This window comes from Canis lupus, chromosome 13 (genome assembly GCF_048164855.1).
Source record: "Canis lupus baileyi chromosome 13, mCanLup2.hap1, whole genome shotgun sequence".
Lineage (NCBI taxonomy): Eukaryota > Metazoa > Chordata > Mammalia > Carnivora > Canidae > Canis > Canis lupus.
The window spans coordinates 57,393,577-57,399,576 of NC_132850.1; positions in this window are offsets into that span (position 1 = coordinate 57,393,577).

The following is a 6,000-nucleotide window of genomic DNA, read 5'->3' on the forward strand; positions in this document are numbered from 1 at the left end:
GAGGCATGTTATTGTAAACAAAACAAACAAACAAAAATCAACAGGCAAAGCCCACAAATCATTATTAAATGCATTTGAGAAATACTGGCTAGATAAAATACATTACAAAATTAGATTAAGGAGTGAATAATTGCATCTGTATCCGTATCTATGTATCTTCCCAGCCCCAATTCCAATACCTAATATATGCCTTGGTCATGTCAATTTATTTATGGTTTGCATAATACGTAATGCCCTTTTATTCTTCTCAGCTTTTACGCATACAATTCATTCTTCCTATAATGTTCCTAGGCAAATATTTCTTGTCATCTGAGGGCCAGAGCCCACATCTCTGCTTCCAGGAAGATGCCTGCAGACATGACTATTTTCTCTTCCATGACCCTTAAACTTCTACAGCATATTGCTTATACCTATCTTTTAAACTCTTACCATTTGTTTTAGTTGGCTAATTTAATTGTTTGCCACCCCACTAGAATCTAACTCTCAAGAGTTCATGGGAAAAGCATCTTTAATCATCTTTTCGATTTCCAGAGACTTCCATGCAAGAGATATTTAATAAATTTTTGTGAGGTGGATACATGAATGAACAGCTCATTTCAGCCTGCTGAGAAATATGGCACTGATAATCCATGAAATAGAAATTGTCACGGTAATTTCAAGTTCAACACTAAATAGATGAAAAGGCAATACCTTTTGTTTGTTGAACAAATTAAAATAAAACCGGTCTTTATTGACTGTGGACAGGTTTGGTAGCGTGGTAGGCAGAGAGATGCACCAGCGGTTCCCCTTCCAGGGAGGGCCTGCCCCCTTGCTGCAGGAGATGCAGTCAGCACACAGCCTCCAGGGTCTGCGTTAGCAGAGCACTTCTGTTGAGGGGGTCGGGCCCTTTCGGGGGCAGCCTGTGTCAGGTGACTAGGTGAGGTGGGAGTATAGTGGCCCATCATTTCTGTCTGCCACAGGACAAGTATTTTGCCTGATGGGCCAAGGTTTTATTGAGCCCATCACAGTTCAACCTCTCCCTCTGCCCAATCCCATTTCTTTTATTTATTTATTTTTTTAAGATTTTATTTATTTATTCATGAGAGACCCAGAGAGAGAGGCAAACACCTAGGCAGAGGGAGAGGCAAGTTCCCTGCAGGGAGCCCGATGCGGGACTCAATCCCAGTACCATGGGATCCAGACTTGAGCTGAAGGTAGATGCTCAACCACTGAGCCACCTATATGCCCCCCCAATTCTGTTTCTGCCTCTTTCTGTTCACAGGTAGAGATATCAAATAACCACCTTGCCCACCAACTTCCAGAAAACCTGATGTGTCAGGACCAGACAGCATAGACATACACGCACAGACGTGTTATACAGGAAGGCCTCTCATTGTAACCACTCAACCTTTCCAATCTGAAACCGATTCCATTTCCCCCATGGAGGCAAGTAGACTCAGTCCTTGTTTTCCTACTGATTGATCTTCTCTGGGTTCACTTGCTTTGGTCCTGACCTGCACTGCACTCTTGTCCTCTCTATTGGCCCTCTCTGCAGTTTCAGCAGCTTTTCTGCTCTATCTGAAGTTACCTAGTTCTGGTTATTACGGTCAAGGGCTCTCTATCCCTGGCTGAAAACTTCTCTTGGAAAATTTTCTGTTTGTGTCCTTGGACCTTTCATTTTCCAAGATTGAGCTGTCCAAATTTGAAACAAGCTAGTGGCAGATAGGAACCTGCCCATTTGCCTCTGTCACTTGTGGTTTTCATGGTGCTGGGTCGAGAAAGGAAGGAGGAAGCTGGATGGGGAAAAGTAATTCTTAGTAAAATAAGCAGAAAATAAAAGAAATCTTGGCTGTGGGCCAAGGACCTCCCATTAACCCATCATGGGAAACACAGGCTTCCCCTCTGCCTTAGAAACTGTTGCAAACGTTATATTTCTCGTTGCTCACGGTCAACAATTCTGATGGCAAAGGGCTGCGGGGAAGGGAAAGTAGAGGAGAAAAACCAGTTCTCTGATTCCACTAACTTAGTACCATTTTTTTTCATTTTTGGGGGGGATTTTAGAAATTATTTTTACAATTAAGTAAAAGAGTTACATGGTTCCAAAGTAAAATCCTTACAAAAAGAAACATTTAGAAAAGTCTAGTTTTTATTCTTGTCATCTCCATCTTGTTATTTCCTTTTCCTTCCAGGAAAACTTTCAAAAACTGTAAGTAAATATATACTTATATACTTCCTTTACTCAGAAAAGCAATAATAAACTGAACTCGTTTTCCACCTTGCTTTTTTTACTTAACGCATCTGGCAGTTACTGTTAGATGAAGGTACTTTCTCATTTTTGTACAGCTTCAAAATACTCTATTATACAGATTTACAGTAATTTATCCAACCAGTCCTCTATTAATGGGCATACAGGCTATTTCCAATATTTGCTGTTATAAAAAGCGCCACAGTGTATAGCTCTCTATATGCATCTTCTCATATAGGTGGCACACCTTTGGGATCTGTTCTTGGAAGCGTGAATCCTGGACCAAAGGGTAAAAGTATATATATAAAAGTTTGTTTGATATGGCCAAATGTCCCCCCATAATGATGGTACCAACTTGTCTTCCAACCAGCAATAGGTGAGAATGCCTATTTCCACACAGCCTCACCCACAGAGTATGCTGTCCAACTTTTGAATTAATGATAGATAAGTAATGATAACATAGTAATTTATATTTCTCTTATCATTGTCAAGATTGGGCATCTTTTTATATGTTTAAGAGCCATTTGCATTACTTTCTATGACCCTTGTGGTTCATTTCTCTTGTGTGTTTTACTCTCTGGCCATTGACCTAATTTTATCCTACTTTTAAAAGCATGAGCTAACATTCTAAAGGAGGGCAACACACACATTAACAGAGTTACAATAAAATGTAGTAAGGTCAGTGATGATTACAGTAATATATTTAACAAATGCAAGTCTCCCTCACTACCCAAAGGCAGAGCACTCCTAAGACACCTTTTGTAATCTGAAATGGCGTAAAAGTGAAGAGCCTCCCCTGCTTTCTGAAAGTTCACGTTAGTTCATGTTTGCTTTCACAAAAGACCTACATTAGTACCTATTTTCGCTAACTGAAAGAAATCCTGAGAGTATTTTCACTTTTATGAAGAAAGCCACTAGCATCCTAATGCATGAGAGCAGAGGATCACCTGCCAAGGCTTAGGACAGAGCATGAGGGCTCACGATGTGGTGGGACAGGGTTTCCTGGAGAAAGTGACATCTGCACTGTGTCTCCAAGGATGCCGAGGATCTAGGTAAGGACAGAGGGGCTGGGAGCTGGAGTGGGCAGAGAGGACATTTGGACCAAGAGGACAGCTTGAGCAAAAGGCTGAGGGGAGAAATAGCCAAGATTCAGGTTCAGGGGTAATGAGACAGGGAGATGGGAGATGGGACTGGGGAGGCTCTGCATGCTATGCTAGGAGCTTGGACTACTTAGTCCATGGACAACGAGGACCTCTGAAGGGTTTTTAATGGGTGGAGACTGGTCAGGCTTGGGTTTAAATAGAAGATGCTAAAGTGTGTGACACTTGAGCTTGAGCAGAAAAGCCTGGAGATAGGGGGCCCCCCGCTAGAAGCTGCTGAATTGGTCCAGGAAAGCAAAGATGAGGGCCTGAGCTAAGGCAGAGGTGACAAGCATGGAGAAGAGACAGAGTTGGGAATTTTCCAGCTTGAGTGAGTGGTAGTAATACAACAAAATAAAGCAGGGAAAATAAAAGAAAAAGAAAACCAGGGCCAATAAATCAAGTATTAACAGTTGGAACATTGTTAACAATGTTAACAATGGAACAGTCAAAATTACTCCCCAATTGTCATAAAATGTTGTGACAGCTTCTGAACTCATTCTAAGGGATTAAAGATGATGTCTTTAGACGACCAGATGCATTTCGGTTAGAGAAAATCCCTATTGTTTATGAATCAGTAGCAGCCTCCTCTGATGAAACAGGGTTTGCTGCTTGGCACAAGTGAAATTTGGGCTGTGGTCCTGCTTCCCTAGTTCCACAGGTACTTCAGAATAACCACTTTCACGGTATAACCACAGAAGCCCATGTAGTGGTCCCTGCAAAAATACCTTGTTCTAACATTTGGGGAAGCATCAAGCTTTACATTTTGATGATGTAAATAAAAATAATGCAGACCAGAGACTCTTAATAGAACAGCAGTGGTATGAATTTCCAGGTGAATATAGGTCAGAATTTACTAGAATCACATAATAATATTCAAATATCCTATGACTAAGCGCACTTTGGAAACTGGGGAGCTTTGCCACCCCTGTACTGGTGAATCTTTCCTTATGCTTTTAAGCACCAAATATTTTTGTTTCCTTTCCCTATATTCCTATTTGCAGGCAATAATCTAGAAAGCACATAGAATGAAGTCACAGACTTGGCTTCTGGTCCCAACAACTGTCCCGTGTAACATTGGCAAGTTGATTTTCTGTAAAATAAGAATGATTGTGCCTATCTCAAAGGGCAAAGGGGAGAAAGCATGAAAGTGTCTGTCACCGTACCTGTCACATAGCGTGTAACTTGGTAAATATTCGTTGTAATGTTAGCCTCATCACCCTACCCTTCCCCTTTGCCACTCCCCGTCCTCCCCTTAGGAACTACACAGGACTAATACACATTTAAACTATCCCATAGTAACCTCATTTTTTAAATATTTGGGTTTGCAAGACCAGCCATGAAAGTGTCTGCAATCTCCCTCCTCCTCAAGCTGTAATTCAGATGTTAGCCCCAGGGTGTTAGGGCTGCTATTCCCTGTCTGTCTAATCAGCGCAACTTCCCAGCGTTGTGGTTAATGTAACTGGGGACTATGGCACACGTAAGCTTTTTTTCCATAAAAACACATTCTCTAAAAATTAAAGTCATAAACATTATCATTGCTAAACCCTGATTGCCCTTCTAGATGTTAAAAAACAATAAATAGGGATCCCTGGGTGGCTCAGTGGTTGAGCATCTGCCTTCGGCCAGGGTGTGATCCCCGGGTCCCAGGATCGAGTCCCACGTCGGGCTCCCTGCATGGAGCCTGCTTCTCCCTCTGCCTGTGTCTCTGCCTCTCTCTCTCTCTCTCTCTGTGTTTCTCGTGAATAAATAAATAAAATCTTTTTTTTAAAAAAAAAAAAAGCCCTTAGAGTCTGCTGTGATGCTTTATGTGGTCTTTCTTTGGTTACCAGTGTAATTTTCTGCCAAGATCTTCATGGAGCAATGAACAGATACAATTGGATGCTACTTCTGTGCCTGACACTGTGCTGAACACTCCCCCGAGAGTGTTCTCATCTTCTGCACAATGATATGATGACCCAGAATTATAATTCATGATTTATTAATGCGGTCAGTGAGTTTCAGAGAGTTCAGTGTCAGTTTTGTTGTATTGGACAACAAATGACCGAGAATGTGAATCCCCCAATCTGGTTAAATTTAGAGGGGGGGAGGTTGTTATAACTGGAATCTAAATTTGATCTTCTACAATCATATCTGCCAGAATGGTACTCCTACTGTGACTGAAATTCCCTCATATGAAAAAGTGATCATAAGTAGAAACTATTCTACATTATTCCAGCTTCCCAGCCTGTGAATACAAATGAGGAGACAGTAACCTGTAATCCCAAATTTTCTTCCCAGCTTAATTACCCTTTTACCTTTATAACCACAGAAAACCAGTCCCCTTTGAAATTTGTCTTCTTCTCTCTCAACCAGCAACGAAATCTCTGGAAGTCCCTAAATGCCCATCCAACCTGCTCTATTTTCTGCTTTAAGCTTCAACTTGACTGTGGCTCAGACACATGTTGCTTAAGCCTCTCCACTGGCCAAAGTGAAATTCTGCTAATCACTGTTCCCCACCTCACCCATTGCCCCCGGGCTCCTGGCCACCCTTCCATTCTCTGTACTGTCGCTCTGACTCAGACTCCTTGACAAGATGAGAAGGGAAACAAGTCCCTTCCTATCTATGGGTTGTTCCTTAGAGGGCCACCAACAGAT